Raw genomic sequence first — 10,710 nt, 5'->3', positions numbered from 1 at the left:
ATGTGCCGCTCACGTATTTGAATTTGCTCATGTAAGTGATAAAAAATCCAAAGGAAGCTCAGTGAAATAGAGTATTTGGGTACGGTCACACACTTTGGTCAACCAGAGAAGTTGGATTGTTCCCACAGTTTCTGGTTTCACACTTTGGAATTCAGCCACTAGATGGATCTCTATTTCTGTCATCAATGGTTAATGCATTGTCCTTTATTCGTGGAGGATGACATTAGACTATTGGTGAAAAGCAGCTTTATCTAGAGAAGCTTCCCCACAGATATGATAGCATTTCACACAGATCAAGTTACAGTATTTTTTTTTTTTTTTTTTCCTTCATGAAAATTATTTTATTCTTGTTTCCGAGGCAAATTACTAACGCACGTGTTCCGGCACCCTGGCCTTCATCAGTGTTAGTTTGTTACACATTTCATGACCTTTAAATAACAGGCTTAATCATTCGTCCATCGGGCTATTGATCAACATAGACAAAGGACTTTACAATGCATCGCACTGGCTCGCGTTAACATGGCGGCCATTTTAACCTAGGTAAAATACACTATGTTGCTATTTAAAACCTGTTGCAGTAAATGATTTATGTTAAAAATTCATACAACAGAAAATAAATAGATGAATCAAGTTTTCTTAAATTTTTCAAATTTTTCAAATGATAATTGCCACCATTATGTTAATAGCTAGTTGATATGTTATTAAACAACATAATCATGGCTACTTCCACTGTCTCATTCAACAGCACTAAGTATTTCATTTCTCCAAAATTGAGCCCTCAACTGGGCTATCATTTTTTTTTTTTTTTTTAAAACTTTATTTCTTCAAGAATCTGGACACAGCTATTCAGCCGACAACCCGGAGGTTCGGCAGCTTCATTAGGAGAGTATAGAGAATCGTCCACAGTACATTGAAGGAGCAGTGAGAAGGTTCCATTTTTAATAATTACAAACACACAACAAACCCCAGCAAGGCAACAACACTGAATGCCCACGGTGGTAGCCCCTCAGGGGGAGCCGGACCCCAATCGTCTAACGGTCACAGTACTATGGTAAGAGGAAAAAGGGGAAAAAGCAGAGGCCCAAGAAGTCAATCAACCATCACATCTACATACGGAGCTGGAAAGAAGGTCAAGAAGAAAGCTGTTCCTCGGGGGGATCCAGATCAGGGGCAAGACATATTCCCCCCCTGTATTGGTTCCACCGCCCCCAGATGGCATGCCACCTCCGAGGGCGGCCTCTGGCGCAATATACTGTCTTCTCCCTGAGCATACTCCAGTCCATATTTTCTTTCCACGCAGTTAACGTGGGGGGCCCCCCGGAACCCCACAAGCGCGCGATGTCCCTCTTAGCAACCATGTTACCCAGGGTCACCCACTGGGTCTGTGCCTCATCATGGTCAGTGGGCCCCCAGACATTCAGGAGACAACACCGCGCCTCCGGCTGCATAGCAATGCCCGTCACCTCCCCCATCACCGCATGAACTCGCCTCCAAAATTCCGTGATGACACCACATTCCCAGATGATATGCAGGAAAGTACCCACCATACCGCATCCCCTCCTACATAGGCCTTCCTCAGAGAATCCCATATGAACCAGTCGCGGCCCCGTCACATACACGCGATGCAGGATCTTAAGCTGCACCAGCCTCAGACGCGACGGGATCGCAACCTCCTTAGGAGAGGAAACAGCAGACTGCCAGTCCTCATCGTCCAACTCGAGTCCGTCCCTAGTCCACTGGTCCCGCAGCCCCAGTAGCACATCAGCCCGAACATTTATCAGTTTCTTGTAGATGAGCGAGATCGTGCTCTCCGGCATATGGCCATCAAGGATCCGGTCCTCCAAAGGAGAGGACTCAGGCACCTTCTCACCCTCCACAAGGACTGACCGCAGGGCATGACGCACCTGAACATATCGGAAAAACTCAGACGCCCCCAACTCATACTCCTTCTGCAACTCTTCAAAGGACTTCACCCTACCCTTAATCAGCATATCTCCAACCCTGGAAATGCCGATCAAATCCCATTTATCAAACCCTTTCGTATGCCAAAGCCTACCCAACCTTTCAGATTCAAACAACGGGGCAGCTAAGGTGAGCCTATCCTTCCAGCCCAGAGAGTCAGTCGCCATCTTCCATACACGCACCGCCACCCCAGTGGGCCCCGTGAGGGATGAGTCGAGGGACCGCGAGTACAACGCCCTAAGATAGTTCCCACCGCGCAACAACCATCTGTCCATGGCATAACCAGGGCTGATGGCCGGGCCATAGAAACCGTGGTTAATCGCGGACAACTGGGTGGCCCAGTAATAGCGTCGGATGTCTGGAAGCGCGATACCCCCGTCATACCATGGAAGCGTCAATTTAGCAATCGCTATCCGCGGCCTCCCATCCCACAACAGCATCCGTTGGAGGCTTTCGACCTCCCGAAAGTACTTGGCCGGCACCCAATCTAGAGTGTTTTGCAATGCGTAGAGGAACCGAGGAAGGGACATCATTTTGAACAAGGCAGCGCGCCCGACGAGGGAGAGCGGCAGCCTCCGCCAGCCCTCAACATCCCGCCGCAGGCGCGCCGGGGGGGGAGCAGGTTTCTCTCATACCGCAAAGCGGGGTCCATGGAGATAAAGATCCCCAGATACACGATTTACTCCAGTTGATGACGAGACCCGAATTCCTACCGAAGGATGTAAGAACGTCACAGACCACTATGAGTGAGTTCTTGGGCGAGGCAAGATACAACAAGATGTCATCAGCGTATAGCGAAATGCGGTCCTCGTGTTCGGGCGACCACCGAAGGCCACGTATATCCGGGTGCCAGCGTATCCACGCCGCCAGAGGTTCAAGAGCAAGGGCGAACAACAGAGGCGACAGGGGGCAGCCCTGCCGAGTCCCCCTCCCAAGCCGGAACGGAGTCGATGCCCGGCCATTTACCACCACGCTCGCAAGGGGTCCCTCGTACAGCAACCTCACCCAGCTCACAAAACCAGGGCCAAAGCCGAACTTGGCTAGCACAGCCCACAAATACTCCCATTCCACCGTATCGAAGGCCATCGTGGCATCAAGAGACGCCACAATAGCCGGTTCTCGCAGCGTGCCAGCCCTGGCGATCACCCCATGAAGGCGCCGAAGGTTCAACGCGGTGTTGCGATGCGGAATAAAACCGGATTGATCCGGGTGAATCAAGTCTCCAAGTACCCTGACCAATCTGCCCGCCAGGATTTTAGCCAGGATCTTCGGCTCGGCGTTGAGGAGTGATATGGGCCTATATGAGGCACACTTATCTCGGGGTTTACCATCTTTATGTATCACAACAATTGCCGCCAGCCTCTGGTCCAACGGGAGGGTCCCACTCCCCCGCGCCTCCACAAACATGGCACGCAGGTGAGGGGCCACCCTATCCGGGAACAATTTATACAGGTCAATCGGCAAGCCATTCGGGCCCGAGGCCTTGCCCGAGTTCAGCGCGCGAATAGCTCCCGCCACCTCATCGACCGTTAAGTCTCCATCAAGATCATCTCTATCTACATCAGAAAGACAGGGCAGAGCGATATCCCGCAAGAGGTCACGCGAGTCCCCGGGCGGCCTATCCGACACTGAGGCATAAACCTTACGGAAATAGTCCGAGAAACACTGGACAATCCCCTCAGGTTCCACAATCACCTCTCCCCCCTCTCCCGTCATCTCCGGCACTACTCTATTAACCCGTTCTTTTTTATCCAGCCAAGCTAGGAGCTTCCCGGCCTTGTCACCAACATCATACAGGCGGCCCTGCTGCTCCCTACTGAGGGTCTTAGCGGCATTTGTCACAAGGTCCTTATACTCGGAAGTTACAGTATTTTAATGTAGGAGAACTTTCCAAGATTCACAGGGTACTGTACCAAGGTTGAGATTTGAACAAGCTTCCCAATATTGCATGGTCGGTAACTGTAGCCACAAGACCACATCACCTTGCCTTTTTTCCAAGATGACCTCGAGCTAACCCAGAGACTGGCACTTGGTTAGATCCTAGCTTGAGCTGTCAGTGACTCGCCCACCTTTAAAGCAATGTTATGCCCCCAAACCATAACAACAACATGCCAAGACATGCTTTCGTCTTGGAGAGAGCAACTTCAGTGTTAAGGTGCTGCTTCAGTCTCATGGTACAGCAAGCCCAGCACTGAATTGTAAGTTCCATCATCACCTAAGGCAGCTCAATTTTATCAAGAAGGAAACTATATGTTGGATGGAAATGCTTCAATTAATTCAAACTCCATGGGCTCATTCCATTCCATTGATTCGTAGCTCATCAGTGCCATGAATTTGTGACTTTATCCCGGTCCACTGCGACCAAATACCCACAGTTGGCAATTTGTGCTTTAGGCACTATTGTTACTTAATATTTACCATTCCAAATCTCTGGTTCTACTGAATGGATTTTAGTTGTTTTGCTCTTAAGTAATTTATGAAATTTGACTCTAATATTTAATTTTTGTTTCTGTTTAAACTTTATTGCTGTTTGAAATGCTGCATATATACTTTACACCTTGCCTCCATGTTAAGCCTGACTGCTTGTGACAAGCTACCAGAGGTTTGAACACAGTTTAAATTGGGGTTTGCATGTGTCTAACCCTGACCAGAAGTGAGGTTGTTTGAGTAGGGTTTCATCCCCTCAACCAGTAACCCAGATTTTTAAATGCTGCAATACATGGACATGGTAAGAGTGTAAAGATGTAACCCCTTAAATGCCCTCTTTCCTTTTTTCACTCTTTCTTCAGATGCTAATGCGATACATAGTTATGTCTGCTGCCAACACTACCTCAAACTTTCAAGTTCCACACTTTGTGCTGATCTGCTTTACAGGTATACAGAGCTGGCAGCATTGGGTGTCCATCCCTCTGGCCCTTCTTTTCCTTGTGGCCTTCGTCTCCAATATCACAATCCTGTCAGTCATACCCTCCATGAACCCATGTATTATTTCCTCAGCTTACTCGCAGTTTTTGATCTGGGACTTACTGGCACATGCATCAAGCCAAAAACAGCTCGCAAAAATAGCGATTAGCTAATTGCGAGCGCATTTAAGCGAATCCCCATGCATCAAACAAATATCCCAAAATCGCTAAAATACCGACTCGCAAATACCGGGATTCCAGATATAGCGAATCAGAATCAGCGCAAACCTGAATTGCGGGAGCAAATAAGGAATCGCAGAAAAAACTCGCAAATGGATGCATCAAAAATCGCTAATTGCGATTTCATTAAAAATCGCATTTTAGCAAGTGCAGAATAAGGAGAATCAGAAGCAGGTGGTAAAAAAATGTTATTGCCATTTAACCTCAATACAAATGATGGAGCTGGTGAGGGCCATTGCAACTAACCACTGAGTCCATAGAGGACGCACACAAAGGCGGCACAATACTTGTGTGATAGGAGGATGAGGACCCATGCAGTAGGCCAGGGCAGAAGGAGATTCCAGGAGAGGGCTTTCTGCCTGCGCATCACTCAGATGTGGCACACCGATGAGGACATATATGAGTAGTACATGATCAATGCTGCCATACAACTCAGCCACATAGCCGATTTTGAAACAACAATGCCGCAAAACACAGAGGACCCATGCCAACCGTCCCCATGTCCAGGTGTAATGTTGCCTGCACCTACTTGCATCAGGAGGTGTCCAGGGGGTAGTGGCATTAGCGGGAGGGGTTTCACTAGGCTCCCACTCACGTGTCTAGAGAACCTTCCTGGCTGCCATGATGACTCAGACCCACAACCACATCAGCCTCCCCAAAACCCAAATGGAATTGAACCCACCCAGACTCCATTCATATTGAATTTCCCAGTTCACTAATGTGATATGAATGACTAGATTGCACACACTACCCATATGTCCACCATCAGTCAATGAGTAGAGCTTCCGTAACCGGAATTGTTAACACTCCATCAACATCCAACCAATGTGCAATGTGAATGACATCATGTCGGACATCGCAGCGCAATCTCCTGGGAGCATCAATGATCCATATATCTTCCGATACATTGGCATTCACACACGCCTGCTCAGGGGGGGACATGGCGAGGGACACCTGCTAGGTCAGACAATATACTCATGCACACTAAAGCATTCTGTAATGGCAATGCGAACCTGACACATACACATTCCACGCTACCCTGTAGGTGACAGTGCATGCGCGGTGAGGAACTATATCATGACTCCATAGTTGAACCTAGGCGCCCAACAGGAGCAGCGGTACAACGCACCACACACCAGGACAGGTAATGTGATTGAAAGGACATTTGGATAGGTCAAGAGTCGCCTCCACATTCTGCACAGACCTGGTGCTGCGATGCAGGACCAGCCGGTGACCTGCTGTCGGATAGTGGCAGCATGTGCAATGTAGCCCATTGTAGCTCCCACGATACGCATTTCCCATAGATGGCCACGGCACTGCGGACAATCAGCCCCCTGTACACCCACCACACCCGCAACCTGCAAGCTATGCGGAGGGGCAGTTGATACGTGCCCACATGACCCAACATCACTTCAAAGGTAAGTAATCATGAGACAGAAACGATCATTCATCAAATGCAAAGTTTTTATTTGCACTTGCACATGGACTCTTGTGAGTCTAAACATACATGTAGGCTAAGGATACATTCACGTCATGTACCGAGGCACTATGAGGAATAATGTTTGGGACTCCATTACCAGTCCCTCTGTATGTCCTGACCATGGTCATGCCACTATGGCCAATTGTCTGGAGGGATGTGAGTGCTCAGCGCTACCTCCCACGCACACCGATGCGTCTATCTCCTGCAGCGCCATCGTCATCCATTGGTGGAATTGTAGAACGTTGTGTACTACACCTTCTGCCGGGGCTGACTGGTGCAGACATGCTGCTCACGCTGGATGCCCCCTCACTCCCCTCATCTCCAGTGGCATTGCTGAGGCCACCTGCACCAGCCTGGATCTGCTCTACAGCTGTGGTAACTTGGCTAAGGGCACTGGCCACGTCTAACCCTGGGCGTAGTTCGCGAAGTAGTGCTTCGCGAAGCTACACAAAGTGCAGTTCGCACTATGCGAGCTACGCGTAGCACTTCGCGAACTGCGTAGTACCTTGTTCGCACTGTGCAAGATGTCGTTTTCAATGGTTGCACAGTGCGGACAAACAACCGGCACTGTGCAATCATTGAAAATGGCATCTTGCACAGTGCGAGCTGTAGTTTTCTGCTGCTCGAGTAGATTTTTACTCGAGCTGCAGCTTTCTCAACGCGAACTGGTAGTTTCTCATCGCGAGCGGTCGCGAGCATACGTGACCACTTGCAATGCGAAACCTGACCTCCTCGTGTTGGGAATCTCACCGGGAGGTTTATTTTCCATGCTCGCGATCGCCAACTTGATGTTGCTGATCGCGAACAAGGAAAAAGTCTCGCGGGGATGTCATTTTGCTTGCTCGCGGTCACCAACTTGACGTTGAGGACCACGAGCAAGCAAAAAATGACCGCAGCACTACGCAACACTACGCTACGCATGCTCGCACTGTGCTACGTGCAGTTCGCGTAGTGCGAAGTAGCGCGAACTTCACAAACTACGCGAACGTAGCGTAGTGCTTTGCCCAGGCTTAGCCAAGTCCCCACAACAATGCCCCATGTCGATCTGCATTGCCACCGACCGAAGTGACAGCAGTGCAGTGGCGTTGCTCAACTTGTGGTTGGAGCTGTCAATCCAGCCAGGTGCCCCATGAATTGCCGATGCCTCCTCTGCTCGGTGTTCTGTCCCTCCTGCATCACACGCACGAGCTCGTGCAATGTGGCGTTGGTGTCCCTGTTGCCCTCCACAACTGCTTGAGTGAGGTCACTCATGCGATCTGCCATGGTGGAGAGGTTTATGTTCAATTTGGCCATTTGCAGGCTGATGGCTCCCATGTGGCGTGCCTGCAGGCGCTGCACCCTTGTCATCTGCAGCTCAACGGGTCCCCAGACATTTGGAGTCGATGGCGCCTGTGCAGTTGTGTGGCCCCATCTTTGCATCGTCGGGACGTGTGTCTGCGGGGTGGTGGTGGTGGACCTGACACGAGGCTGGCCTTCTGCAGTTGCCCTGTCAGGTTCAGGAAGGCACTCCATTGGCTGCATAAGAGGGATTGTAGCCCTGTGTCGTGTGGGTGCCTGGGATGTGCTGGGAGGTGTGACTGGTCTTGCAATGGCAGGCTCTGCGGTGGACTGGGTGCTCTCCCTGCATTCGCTCCCATCACTGTCTCCTTCCTCAGCACCTGTGGTATGAAACAGTGCAGGTTTAAAATTTCATTGGATAATGTTTAGCTACATGGTGATTATGTCTGCTCTTACGTTCTCACTCTCTGTATTCGCTGTCTGTAATGCATATTGGGCACAATGGTCACACAAAGTGCAATGTGACTCACTAATTGCTTCAGGTGACTACAACTCCCAGGATGCATTAGTAACTGTATATGGACTGTGGACTGGGGTTGGTTACAGCTGCCTGCCTTCTTATTACTGTATGGGCGCTATTAAAATGTACATTGATGGGTTTATCATAGTGCTTCTTACCTTCTGTACTGCAGGCTGCGCCGTATGTATCCATCTGCGTCACCCCCACAGCAGCTTCCGCCAGGATTGTGCCCTCCACCAGGTCCTCCAGGGCTGTGTTGTCCGGGACTGTCGATGGTCCTCCTCCGGTGCTCTTTGCCTCCCTCAGCCTCTGGGCAATTTGCTCCTTGGCACGGCTGCGCAGATCGTACCAGCATTTCTTTAAATCATCGATGCTGCGGTGTGTCACACCCACAGCATTGACCCTTGACTTGATCTTGTTCCAGAGGCGTCTTTTCTCTGCCTCTGGGACTTTAAGGGAGAGCTTCCCAAAAAGCTTGTCATGGCTCTTCACTACCCTTCAATGAGGTACTCCAGTTCCCTCTCACTGAACTTTAGTTTTCTTTTCCTGGCACCTGCACCCTCCTCTGCTGATGTATTGGCCATTTCCTGGGTTTGCAGTGGTCTGGATGCTAAGTAGTCCTCTCCACAGCTCTATACAGGCACTCAGCTTCCTGCTCTGGCTTCCTATGGACACAGACTGCACCATGGGAAGAGTTACTTCCTGGTTCTGATGTCATCAGGCTGTTCCCAATGCGAGTCGGAAATTGCGAACTCGAAAATAGCGATTTCGCTATTTGCGATCTCGCTATTAGCGATTTCGCTAATTGCGAGATCGCAATATGTGTGTTTTGCCCAGATAGCGATTTTTTGGGGTATTTTCGCTAACGCGGTTAGCGATTTTTACCGATTCGGTGTATTTTCGGTATCTGCATCATGCATAGGAGATAGCGATTCTTTATTTGCAATTCCTTAAAAATTGCAAATAAGGACTCGCTATTTCTTAGCTTGATGCATGTGTACCTATGCACGGCCACCACACCCAAAATCTTGGATATTCTGTGCCTTGATATGAAGGTCATCAACCTGCCTGCCTGCTTCCTTCAGATGTACATGATGAACATTTTACAGGGAATGGAATCTGCTACATTTCTTTTCATGGCTTATGACCGCTACATTGCCATCTGTAACCCCCTGAGATACCCTTCTGTCATCACCACCAGGTTTGTTGCAAAAGCCATTGTGTTTATAGTGCTGAGAAACGCCTTGCTGGTATTGCCTGTGCCAGTGTTTGCTGCCAGACTTCAGTACTGCTCTAAAAATGTTGTTGAACATTGCTTCTGTACCAGTGCTGCGGTGACAGCACTTTCTTGCAATGGTGGAACCTTTAACACACTCTACCAATTGATTGTTGCTTTTGGCCTCCTAGGAAGTGACCTCATCCTGATTGTTTTGTCCTATTGCTTGATCCTGTCTGTGGTATTGAAGTTTCAGGGTGAAGGGGCTGCCGCAAAAGCCTTCAGCACTTGCAGTTCCCACCTTATTTTAATTTCATTTTTTTACACTGTGCTGCTAGTTTTAATATTCACTGCCAAGTTTGAGAAAGTAATTCCACATGATGTTCCAATTTTATTGAACGTTCTTCACTTCCAGGTCCCACCAGTCCTCAATCCAATTATTTATGGGGTGAGGACCACAGAGATCAAACGTGGTATCCTAAAAATGAAAAGGAAATACATTCTCTAAGATGCAATAACTAAACAGAGAGATGGATGATACCAACATCAATAGTTTGAAAGGAACATTTAAAGTGCATTTTATACCAAGACCTGCTGCCTAAGAGACATGAAAAGTGGGCCCGAGGAGGACGTCCATCTATTTTTCATCTCCTGTAAGCAATGTCTTCCGCCTTATGGATGGAATTTGTATTCTGCAGCAATAATGCCTATCTGCACAGCTTTATTAGTTTTGTTTATTACTCCAAGATATTATGGTTTGATAGAAAAATTATGGAACATTTAAAATATGTAGAAAATTTAAAATGATTGACCTGATAGAAAATGCAATACATTTAATGAACACATGAGGCTCACTATGAAATTAGGTAAGAATTAAACATATATTTGTACAATTATGGGCACTCACTTCCCTTTCATTATGAACAATTCAATCTTGGAATGTTCAGTAGCACAACCTACCAAACTCTTTGGATTCCTGTTTTCACTTTATTATCCACATATGAATCATCAACCACCAATCTGACATATTACCCAAAATACCACCTTTATTTTTAATGAACAGAAACCATACGTGGTTGCACTGCTGTCACTTCTTTCACATCATTCCAAC

The 10,710-nt window shown here is 48.4% G+C and overlaps 1 pseudogene; it reads left to right on the top strand.

Annotated features, from left to right (window-relative positions):
* Positions 1-4,751: 4,751 nt before the first annotated feature.
* Positions 4,752-10,107, top strand: LOC146806306 (olfactory receptor 56A4-like; annotated as a pseudogene).
* Positions 10,108-10,710: the final 603 nt, after the last annotated feature.

This window comes from Triturus cristatus, chromosome 8 (assembly GCF_964204655.1).
Source record: "Triturus cristatus chromosome 8, aTriCri1.1, whole genome shotgun sequence".
NCBI lineage: Eukaryota > Metazoa > Chordata > Amphibia > Caudata > Salamandridae > Triturus > Triturus cristatus.
Note: the sequence above shows the minus strand (reverse complement) of the source record. Positions and strands in the feature narration are given on the sequence as shown.